Below are 13346 nucleotides of genomic sequence, written 5' to 3' on the forward strand. Positions count from 1 at the left end.
ACGTATGTCACACGTAAAGTTGTTGCATGTATTAGGGCATGGGTCTTGACAAATTTGACCGTACTTTCCCCTCTTGCATTGTGTGCAATACGTGCCGTTCAAACACGTGTTACACATAACAGGACACGTGCTGGAACATATTCGATCATGATAACCTGGAACACATTTTAAACATTCCCCACTGAGCATATCGCATTGGCCATCGCAGTTGGCAGGACAACTTTTATCGCAATAGTCTCCATAGTATCCCACAACACATTGAGAACATTTCCCTGCAGCATCGCAATTCCCAATGCAATTGGAATGACAGCTGTCATTACAATATATATCAGACTGACCCGACGGGCAGCTCACACATTGACCGTTATATGGATCGCAATTTTTTGAACATTGCGAAGGGCATTTATGTTCACATACTTTTCCATAATATCCCGATATACAGCCGTAGCATTTATCATTCAGACTGCCACATGCTACACAGTTGGCGGGACATGATTTGCAATTGCCACCGGTTATGATATGACATGTGCCATTACAGTCAGGTGTACAGTACAATTGACAAAATTGGCCGTATCTGCCAGGTGGGCATGCTGAACACGCTGTTTCATTACTACAGTCCAGACATCCAGTTATACACTTAGATCGGCAAGTATCGCCATAGTACCCTGGTTTACATTTACATGACCCATTGCCTTTATCACATGTATCAGAGCAATACTCCGAACATTTATGCGAACAAAATGAGCCATAATATCCATCAATGCAAGAGCACGTACCATTAAAGAAATCGCACGAGTTGTTTTTACATCCAATGTTACATTCATTTAAACACGAAGTACCCCATTTACCTTGCTTACACGAACTACAACTAAATTGATCGGGGCACGTAAGACAGCCAGGTATCGTACACGGAACACACGTGTGTTTGTTATACAGATAGTATCCATCCACACAGCTAGTGCATTTTTTGTCTGTACCACAGTCTAGACACGGGGTTGAACAAATTTGTGCTAGTAAAATATAAAAATAAAAATCTTAAAAATGATACAAAATATATTATAAAAACATTAATCATCACCCTTGTAAACAATATACGGAAATGCACATAATATGTCTATTTTATTGGTATTAATTAACTACTTACGGCCGTATTACAAGTTGTTAATTAAAAGTATTATATTTGTTGGAAACGAAACAATTTACGCGTTTATATTTTAATGGTAAATTTGTAATGCATTAATGACACTTAATGAACGATACTTTTTTAAATATTCTCAACTAACAGAATGTCAGTACCTTCTGACAAAATACGCATAGTGGTGATTAAGACAAACGTAATATATATTCTCCACCATAGTTCGTTCCTCAGATTTTCAACACGACACAGAACGCTCATCTTAGACATTTTTATGTAAATAACTCTACTAATCTAATTTTATAATGCTGTCACCACGTACGTTGTCGAACATGTGTAAATTACCACTATTAAAGTTATTTATATAAATTGTTATTAATCCTACGAAACAACACTATTTGAATGCAATATGTTATCATTCAATCGAACGTTAATATCAAGATACGAACACATCCATAACCGTTTTGTATCTTAAATTTAAACTTTATTTTAACACACTAACTTAACGTGTGAATGGGTTTCAATAGATGCAAACATGCCAATTTACAAAGTCGATATTGTGAAGAGGATCGGTTTATACACGGAAGTTAAAATTTTACCACGCATTTAAATGTTGATTTAAGTTACACATTAAGCTAGATATAGAATTTCAGAGAGATTGCAGATCATCATATTTTAATAAATCGAACACCAAAACACATTAACACATAACATCGACTTTATTGTAAATATTAATAGCACTACAGTCACAATAATCCACAAAAAATAACAAAGGGATTTAATGAGTATCGCAGACAAGTAAAAATTTCAAATTGCAAATGAAGATTGCCTTTACACACATGAACCTACATGTTAATATGACCAAATACTTTAAAATAAATAACAACGATATATTTGTATATTGTTTAGCAATATAATTTCAAAATTCCAACATGCCGTTGCTTTTCATTTCATTATTAACGTTAGATCAATCAAAATCGGATAATTAGGCAGATTTATCATCGAAAACATACTTAAATAATTTTATCCGGATAACATACTTAACAGTACAATGCTTTAACTCGATTCCAGTCAGAATTTATCGATTTAACTAAAATTTCAGTATTTATATTCTATTCATTAGAAATATAAAGAACTCTGTCTAAGTGGTGTGCATTCTTTTGCAATTTTTGCTAAAGGTGTTATTTGATTTGTTGCATGGAACATTTACAATACACGACAAACCAGGCGATGACAACGAAAGCAAGGGTATATACCGTAACCCAGCCAGCGATCCCTACACAAAGAAGTGAAATAATATAAGAGACTGTAACACGAACATAAATTATGAAAAGTTACAATATTATCCTCGCTGTTAATTTAGCGGGCTAAATCCAATGGTTGCTTAATGTTGCAACACTAAACAGAACTATCTTCTTCACTTGAACAAAAAGTAAAATAGTGTCTTCTGCGTACCATATATCACGTCATCTACAAAATACTCTTCTCTCATTGGCTGTTTGACGTCACATGCTGATCCCATATATTCTATATGGTGACTTCACATGCTGACCTCATATATTCTATATGGTGTCAGTTAACTATATGGGCCATATTTTCGATAATACTTATTATAAAAGGACATTGTCCTTGTTAATTTGATGAGATGGAAAGTAGTTGGCGTGATATAACCGTTATAGGGTTAGTTACTGACCCGATACGGGATATACCGTATATCCCGTATCGGGTCAGAAACTAACCCTGTAACTATTTATATCAATCATTGCAAATATCTACATTATGTTATCAATTATAATATCAATTACGTAAGCATTTCCCGTTATCAAGCATATTGAACATACAGATATTTTAAATTGCAATTAATATTGTATCGGTGCGAACCTGAAACAAAATCACGAGTAAATACAATTAATGTTTTTAAACGTTTCACTTAACGTATATCTCAATACTAGTGAAAACCCGGTTCTCGAGCATCTTTACTATATTTTTGCACCGTCTGAACACATTTGATCATATCTTAGGTTACCACTATGGAATGCAAATCCAATAACTTTTCGCTACACGTAATATGATTCGTACATCCGATCAAATGTTTAAAAACAGCAAATATGTGATCGGAATGCTAGGGCTTACATATATAATGCTTTAAAAATGTGTGGCTATTATTATTAGCTGCAATGAACGACAATGTGAATAATTGACAAATAGAAAACTTATGAACTGCACAATAGTACTAGTGTTATTAGTTACTATCATTTTAATACACAAGCGAGACGCAATGTCCTTATTTCAATCAGCTTATTAAATGTTATAGTCTAAATTATAAAATTGTTAATGAATGTATACATAAACATGTTTGACAGAAGCTTTGAAGGCACGATTTAAGTGTCAAACCAATCAAATCAGTATTTCCCTTCCGTTTAAAATAAAAATAAAAATGGTAATTGACGAGAAATTCAGTCCAGAGTTATCTCTTGTGAAAATCAAGGTCATTATGATGCCAGCATTTGTTTTGTAATATTAGCTACCAGTATGACGAGTGATACAATATCACGCACGCTGTAAATGATTACCTCCTTTAATTTTAAAGTAATTAGAAAAACAAGTACTAGCCTTAAATACAAGCATGTGGGTTTAGACAGGCTTACAAATAATAGTTAGCAATGGTATACTGTGAATATGTATTGAATTACACAAAGGATTTCAAATCGGAACTATTTTTATAAACAATTGTATGCGCGCTTTACATGCAAATGACATTTTATATAAGTATAGAACATTCTGCTCGGTCTATGCTTTTATCAATTTACCGAGGCTGAGTTAACCATTTATTCGTCCACAGTGAACACAATCTTGAAGGAAACAATCAATAACCTGAAATTATACTTAATGTAAGCATCTTCATTTAAATGCGGCTAGTAAACACGTTATATTCAAATGTGAAGTTTCATATATGATGTTTTATTCGTGATAAAAAATATTGAAAATGATTTGTTTGAACCTCTATTGACTTTTATTACATTGGTGAAAGCACGTGCAAACTACGCCATATTCATTAAAGGGATCGATATTAACTTTCAAGAACTGACGATCTTCAGTATATTAGAAGAATACGTGTTCACTTCCATAATAAATGTTTACCACGGTTGATTAAGTTATGCGATTACGCTAAAAAATAAATACAACATACGGGTTATCCCTGCTGTCGAAAGCGAATTAAACTTTGAGGATTAGTTAACGTACGACAGACGATCGACGAAGACCGCGGACAAAGATAACTTACATACATACGGTTTCCCCTGCTATCGAAATCGAATTAAACTTCATAGATTAGTAATCGTGCGACGTTCGATCGACGACGACGGCGGACAGAGGTCGTATAAATAAGCTAATCCCGAGCACTGTGTGATAATGCGACATCCAAAAACATATTACACAAGTGAACGTATTAAACGCACACCAACAAAATAAGCGAGTTTTGTGTATCGGCTTTTTAATTGTTGAAGATTCTTGACATGCTATAGATCGTCTCTTTATTATTAAATGATATTTCATAATAATCTAATCAAACAAGTACATATTAGGCTAACAATGCTCCATTCCACTATTACTAATGCATAACTCATATAGCATGCTGCATTTGTTTAAATAACTTGTTGGATCATTCACATTCAGTTAGAATTATATTTATAGCCGTTCAATAGTGAGTAAGAACACAGGCAAGACATGCTTTATCGACCGGTTACTTGTAAAATGAAAAGAATTATCTTCCTTATTGAAGCCATACTCCTTGTTCAATCATCATTGGTAATTTGTTGTCCATGGTATTGTAATCAAGGTATGTATATGTATGAAACGTATCCGGTATTATGCCAGCAGTGTTGGTTACCAAGGATGAATATATTGGAGACATTTCGAGATTGTCGTCCAGATAACTGTTTTCTAAAGTGGATGTTTGAAGTCCGTCTGTTGAAGCTGCAAAAGTTGATTGATTAATCACTTAAGAATAATATAACAGCGAAATCATGTCTTGGGAATAAAAAGTGCATGTCTATTTATAGATGTGTGTCTTTTTTTCTGCGGTTGCTTTTGAAGCTTATTATCACAATTAATCCATTATTATGTATAATGGTATTAGTCTCTGTGACGCGTACAATGATTTATCATCATTTTTACGATCATTATGGCATATATAAATGGTTAAAGTATGGTATAACAATATGTCTGTTATGGTTTGTACTTTATCTTTGTGCTCCGAGTACACGCATTTTATTAGTTTTTAAATGGAAACGATTTTAAATTTACATAATTTATTCTTTTTTTGATAACATAGCAGCAACTTTTTTTAAAACAATGTATACCTTTGCCACGAGGCGCTATTTCATCAAATGTGATATTTTCGTACAAATTTTCAAGAGATTTGCGATCTAGAGGTCGAATTTATAGATTGAAAAACTAAAATGTTGTTTAGTGCAGTTTTAGAAAATACCGGAAGGTTCGATTGTTTAATTTTTCTTATTGTAGTCTTATTGATTGAAATATTGTGGTGTCCTTACAACACAGGATAAACGCAGAAACAAGTCATTACTCTGTTTCAATGGTTTTATTTAGTGTATTCATTTCATCATAATCATACCAACAATAACTTCTTATTGAAGAGTAGCTTACGTCATTTGGTAGATAACTATTACAGTTCTATTGCAGCATACTCACAAGATTTATCTCCCTTGGACCATGTATCAATATACCACATATCCTCCTCCTTAGATTTTTCATAAGTTTACTTTTGAAAACCAGAAACTAACTTTTTATATTGAAACTATAAATCAACATTTGGAAACAGTTAGGATTTCTAAGCAGAACTATCCTTGTTCTAATTGTCTTAAACAAATAGTAACTTAAAACATTATTACTTCAGTTAACACAAAGTTTGAAAACATTGTATAACAAACAGCTCTTGTCTACACATAGTCTTTCAGTTTGACAGGTCTCCTTCGTTCTCTGATTGGTCTGGCAGACTTCTCGACTGTTTGTGTTTGGTCGGTTACCATTTCAGTGTTCTCCTTGGGAGTCTCTTGGTCCTGAATAATCACTTGATCGCGTTGTTTTTCCAACTCATCAATGTGAAAAGGAACATTCTTTTCCCACTCATTTTCACTTGATTCATTTTCGTAGCACTTTTTCATCTGATCTATGTGCCTTTTTACCACATTTTGACCATTCAACTTTACTTTAAATGACACTGAACCATTTTTCTCAATTACATGACCTTTTAACCACTTATCACCATGAACACCGTAATTCTTAACATACACATGATCACCTTCTTGAAATTCACTTTTACTCTTGCAGGGATGGTTAATTTGTTGTTGGCACTGCTTCCTCTCTACCCTTTCTCTGAGATTTGGTTGAATTAAATCCAAACGAGTTTTCAGCTTCCGATTAAGCAGCAGCTCTGCAGGTGTTTGTCCAGTTGTAGATTGACATGTTGTTCTATAATGGAATAAGAATCTTGATACTTTCGTTTGTATCGAACCTGCTCCTTGCTTTTTCATTCCATTTTTGAATGTTTGAACCGCTCGTTCCGCTAATCCATTGGTTGATGGATGATATGGCGCAGATGTAATGTGTTTTATACCATTAAGCGTCATGAATTTTTGAAATTCGTCACTGGTAAAACAACTTCCATTGTCCGAAACGATGACATCTGGTAATCCATTTGTAGCGAATGATTGTCGTAACAACTCGGTAGTTGCCTCTGATGTCGCTGTTGAAGTTGGATATACGTCCATCCATTTCGAATGCGCATCGATAATCACGAGAAACATTTTCCCCATGAACGGTCCAGCATAATCGATATGAACTCTTGACCATGGTCTTCCAGGCCAATCCCATGAATGTAATGGTCCTTTGGTTTCAGTCTTACTGTTGATCTGGCAAGTATGACACTCTTTTACTTTAAGTTCGATGTTTTTGTCCATATTTGGCCACCATAGATATGAACGTCCTAGTGCTTTCATCTTGCTCATGCCAATATGTCCATCATGTAGTTCATTTAGTAACATTTCACGACCTTGTGGTGGTACGATTACCCTTGTTCCCCAAAGTATGCAGTCACTAACCACACTCAGTTCACTTTGACGGTTAAAGTATGGCTTATAGTCATTGTCAATATCAAATGGCCAACCTTGCAGAATGTATGTTTTCACCTTACTCAAAACAGGATCACTAGCTGTCCATTGTCTAATCTGTTTTGAAGTCACGGGACTTGTTTCCAGGAAGTTCATTAACAGAATCGTCTCCCCTGGTACTGGTGGTTCCTTATTTTCCGTTTTTAGCGGAAATCTACTCAGACTATCTGCATGCCCTATGCATGATCCAGGCTTATGCACAAGGATGTAGTTGTAGGCACTTAATATTAATGACCAACGAACGATTCTTGCCGAAGCCATCATTGATGTCCCTTTGCCCTCTTTGAACAATCCTAACAAAGGCTTATGATCCGTAATGATACAAAACTGTTTGTTTGCATACAAGTACTGATGGAATTTTTTAACCCCAAAAATAATAGCTAGTCCTTCTTTCTCTATCTGGCTATAATTCTTTTCACTCTTTGTTAATGTTCTGGACGCGAAAGCAATCGGTCGTTCCGAACCATCTTCCATTTTGTGAGATAATACCGCTCCCACTCCATATTGTGACGCATCACATGTAAGTATGACTTCCTTACTTTGATCATAATGCACTAGAAGGTCTGATTCAACTAATAGTTTTTTAGACTTAATCCACGACTCTTCTTGTTGTTTGCCCCAGGTGAATGGTTCTCCTTTTTGAAGAAGTAAGTACATTGGCGCTAACACTGTCGAGATATTTTGTAGAAATCTCGAATAATAGTTTATCAACCCTAAAAAGCTCTGTAGCTCTTTCTTGTCAGTGGGTCTTTCCATTGCTTCCCATGCTTGAATTTTCTCTTTAAGTGGTTCAACCCCTGATTCTGATATTTTATGTCCAAGATATATCACTTCTTTACCCATGAAGATGCATTTACTTTTCTTCAGTTTCATTCCTGCTTCTTGAAGTCTCTTAAAAACCTCGCGTACTCTTGTGTTGTGCTCATGCACAGTATTTCCCGCTACTAAAATGTCATCTACTCTCACCCTTACTCCTTCTAGCCCTTGTACAATGTTATCCATAACTCTTTGGAATATTCCTGGACTTGAAGATATTCCATAGCAAAGTCTATTGTACTCGTAAAGTCCTTGGTGAGTATTGATTGTAGTGTATTGTCTTGAATTTTCATCTAATTCAATCTGCTGGTACGCGTTACTGAGATCTAACTTGGAAAAGTATTTTCCTTTCAAGTTCGCGAATAAATCTTCAGTCTTTGGAATGGGGTAATTGTCCAATTGTGCCGCAGGATTTATGGTTACTTTATAATCCCCGCATATCCTGATACTTCCATCTTCTTTCACTATTGGCACTATTGGAGCTGCCCATTCTGAGTATTGTACTTTCCTTATTGTACCTTCTGTCTCTAACTTATCCAGTTCCTTACCAATTTTTTCTTTAAGTGCGTACGGTACCGCTCTTGCCTTAAAGTATTTGGCCTGTGCCCCATCTTTAAGTATTATCTTAGCTTTAATTCCCTGGTAAGTACCTCTTTCGCCGTCGAAAATGCCTTCAAAATCACGAATTAAATCGTTTTCATCAGTACTTTCGAGCGTTTTAAAAATACTATGCCAGTTCAGTTGTATAGATTGAAGCCAGTCTCTTCCGACCAAATCTGGACCATCGCCTTCGACAACGATCGCTGTAAAATCGCGCGTTTGGTTTTCGCTGGATAATCGTATCATGGTTTCGCCCACGATTGGTATCTCTTCCCCCGTGTATGTCCTTAACTTAACATGAGTTGGCTTCATTTTCCCGTCTATGTTCTTTAACGTCTTTCGCGATATGACTGACTTGGAAGCTCCCGTATCTATTTCCATGGGGACTGATATGCCATTTAACAGAAAATTCACAACTATGGGTTTCTCTCTTTTATTTGAATTCATTCTATAAAAGGTATACTCATTGTCTGAACTATTGTCTTCTTTTCCATCTAAGTACAGATGCTTTGATTTCTTTTTGTATCTTGAACTACTTTTGTTCTTTGATGAAGTACCTTCTTGTGCTTCTTTACATTTCTTCTTGAGATGCCCCTTTTTCTTGCAAATATAACATTCACTGTCTTTAAAGAAACACTCTTGAGGAGTATGTTTCTTCCCCCCACATCTCCAACACTCTTTCAATGGAGGAGTCTGCTTCTTTGAATAGTTGGAATGTTTGTCATGTTTGACCTTATTTACAGAATGACTATTTGCACCCAATTTCTCATTTTTCTGTAGATCTGCAGCACTCTGCTTTGCCCGTTCCATTCCCTGAGCTATTGTTAATGCCCTTTCAAAAGTTAATTCACGCTCAGCCAGTAACCGTCGCTGAATCCGGTCATTGTTTACCCCACAAACCAATCTGTCTCGTAACATAGGCTCTAAAGTGTCTCCAAAGTTACAGTCAGCAGAAAGATGACATAAATGAGCACCATAGGTTGATACTGATTGGTCACTCGTTCTGAAACAACTGTGGAACTTGTATCTTTGTACGATTTCGGATGGCTTGGGTTGTAAATGGTTTTTGACAATTTCAGCCAGTTGAGCGAATGTTTTATCACCAGGTTTGGCTGGTGACAGCAGATCACACATGAGTTTGTAGATTTTACTACCGCAAACTGATAGAAATATGGTCCGTTTCTTTCCATTATCGTCAATTTCGTTTGCTACGAAGTAATGGCCTAAACGTTCAATGTACTGACCCCAATCTTCAGTCTGTTCGTCGAATTCATTAATTCGGCCGTACGTCGCCATTGCACGTATTTACCGCTTGACAGTTAGTTCTTAGGATGCACTGAACATTGTAGATTCGTTTCGTCCTCGTCGCCAATTTGTGGTGTCCTTACAACACAGGATAAACGCAGACACAAGTCATTACTCTGTTTCAATGGTTTTATTTAGTGTATTCATTTCATCATAATCATACCAACAATAACTTCTTATTGAAGAGTAGCTTACGTCATTTGGTAGATAACTATTACAGTTCTATTGCAGCATACTCACAAGATTTATCTCCCTTGGACCATGTATCAATATACCACAAATATGATTCCTGACATTGTATCTCAAATTCATATAAACGCCTACATTTGTAACATACACACAAAAAAATCACGATTTCAATGCGTGATGGAATTTACACTTCCTTGTAGTAAACGACCAACTATTCAAAATATCATCTTATACACGGGCATGAATGCATATATAGAAAGTCAATCAACCGTTAAGTCGGTGCTTTAAAGTATGGTTAGAATTAACAATTTGGGTGTTTTCGTTTTCTGGATTAACGTTTTACTACTTGATAAATATTGCATTCACATGTTATCATTCGTAAGAGTATACAACTTTTTATATAAATACGAGTTAGAGTGGTAATTTACATAACGTTCGAAAACGTTCATAGGCGTATGCAAAGATGTGTTGTTTTCGAAATCCGAGACACGACCAGTGGTGGAGGATATATATTGTGTTTGGGTTTATCTCCATTATTTCCATTTTGTCTGAAGGTAATGGCATTTTTCTATAAGCTGTTTATATCTAACAAAGGGTTGTTCATTTAGCATCATTAATATTTCTGCACTAAAAATAAACTCATCATACAATAAAAAAGTGAATCATTTTTTAACAACGTGTTATACTGCTGACAGATTTTAAGTTATACCAATAAAGTAATAAAACAGTCTGTGTTTAGCATATTGGTTATAAATGGTGATAAGTAAGATCATTTATGTTACATTTTAACAGCACGAGCCTTAATATTTTTAATAAATTTATTTTTACATTTTACTAGCACAAACTTGTTCTACCCCATGTCTTACCTGTGGTACAAACCACAAATGCACAAACTATGTGGATGGATACTATATATTTAACAGCCAAACGTGTGTTCTGTGTACGACCACTGACTGCCTGACTTGTGCCGATCTATATAGTTGTAGTTCGTGTAAGCAAGGTAAATGGGGTACTTTATGTTCAAATAATTGTAACATTGGATGTAAAAACAAATCGTGCGATTTATTTAATGGTATGTTCTCTTGCATTGATGGATATTATGGCCCATTTTGTTCGCTGAAATGTTCGGAGTATTGCTCTGATACATGTGATAAAGGCAATGGGTCATGTCGATGTAAACCCGGATACTTTGGTGATGCATGTCGATTTAAGTGTTTCACTGGATGTCTAGACTGTGATGATACAGCGTGTTTAGCATGCCCACCTGGAAGATACGGCCAATTTTGTCAATTGTACTGTACACCTGACTGTAATGGCACATGTCATATCATAACCGGTGGCAATTGCATATCATGTCCCGCCAACTGTGTAGCATGTGACAGTATAAAAGATAAATGCTACGGCTGTATATCGGGATATTATGGAAAAGTATGTGAACATAAATGCCCTTCGCAATGTTAAAAAAATTGCGATCCATATAACGGTCAATGTGTGAGCTGCCCGTCGGGTCAGTCTGGTAAATATTGTAATGACAGCTGTCATTCCAATTGCATTGGGAATTGCGATGCTGCAGGGAAATGTTCTCAATGTGTTGTGGGATACTATGGAGACTATTGCGAAAAAAGTTGTCCTGCCAACTTCTGCAATGATCCGTGCCCTATCCAGTGTGAAACGTGTTTAAACGGCACGCATTTCACACAATGTAAACGAGGTTTCTATGGTCAAATAAGTCACCATACATGCCCTGATACGTGCGACAACATATCGTGTTACCAACATACAGGAGCATGCCACAAATGTCTAAACAATAACTACTACGGTGGATCGTGCAATGTGTCATGCAGTTCAAACTGCAAGTACAACGAATGTTCCCAAGATAGTGGTTCTTGCACCAGTGGTTGCATTCCCGGTTATTACGGTTTTCTGTGCGAACAGACGTGCCCTGCAAAGTGCTCAAGATCTTCTGACAACACAACCGCTTTGTGCGATATAGGTGGCAGTTGTTTCGATGGATGTGTGCAAGGGTTCACAGGAAAACAATGTGGTAAGTTCACGACTTCATGTAATATATAATATATTTGTATTTGCATTTCGTCAATGTGCCTCATATGGCCACAAGCATTGGTCTTTAGAATATGATTAAATTGTATTTTATATCTAGAAAATAAACCGCGCGCGTCTTTTGTGGAAAAACGCACGCGCACGATTTATTTATACACTTTGCATGTTTATCCAAGTAAGTTTATTCTACATTTTATATATAAACATACACATATATGTGTAATATTCACCATTATATGTAATTTGCTTGTAAATACTGTATTGTGCGGCAAACCAACGCATCCATGAAGTGAATATATTACGCAGATATGAGTGAAACTGCACTTAGTGAAGACGACCAAAGGAATGATCCACATGTAGCTATCATTGCCGGGGCAGCAGGAGGGGGCGTGGCACTTATCATAATCGTAGTGGTTATTGTGGTGGTTCTAAAAATGAGGTATTGTAATTCGTTATTAAATTTAAGGCCTTTGGTCTTTCTTGCGAACGTTATGTATTTTTCCATGCACAGAGGTTTTGTTTTGTTAGTTCCAATTGTATGATCCGTTTTGGTACACTGTCTTACACACTATATTGTCGATGTCTTGTAACCATCGTTAACTATTTATATATTAAAAACATCAAATACTTAGATTTGTAACTGTTGTTACTTGCCTCGTGTGTAAAACTAAACAGATAAAAATATGACTTTAAATAAATACGTTTGCTAAAATAGTGCCGCTATGTAGCATAATATCCAACCATTAACTGCATTATAGAATTGATATTTCATCCTTTTCTGTTATAGTATACTGTTAGAAATATTTACAAATGCAACTCTTGTTTTTTTTAACTGAATTAAAAAATGTATTGTTGTTCCATCAATAAAGGCGGCCTCAATATCGCGAATCGCCGCGGAATGTTTACGAAAATACCGCATTCGATGGAAAATCAGCTCATGACACAGGTATAGGTTGTTTAAAAATGTTTTTGAAATGTTCTTAAGAAAATAAAGAAAACCGTATTGTAAACATGTAAAATAGTTTGAATTTGAAAACTAATAAAGATTG

The 13346-nt window shown here is 35.6% G+C and overlaps 1 protein-coding gene across 1 annotated transcript in view; it reads right to left on the minus strand.

Annotated features, from left to right (window-relative positions):
- The window catches only part of LOC127857009 (receptor-type tyrosine-protein phosphatase kappa-like), an 80922-nt gene that overhangs the window by 14441 nt on the left and 53135 nt on the right, over positions 1-13346 (minus strand). The gene's annotated exons all lie outside the window — the stretch shown is intronic.

The sequence above is a fragment of the Dreissena polymorpha genome, chromosome 14 (assembly GCF_020536995.1).
Source record: "Dreissena polymorpha isolate Duluth1 chromosome 14, UMN_Dpol_1.0, whole genome shotgun sequence".
Taxonomy (NCBI): domain Eukaryota; kingdom Metazoa; phylum Mollusca; class Bivalvia; order Myida; family Dreissenidae; genus Dreissena; species Dreissena polymorpha.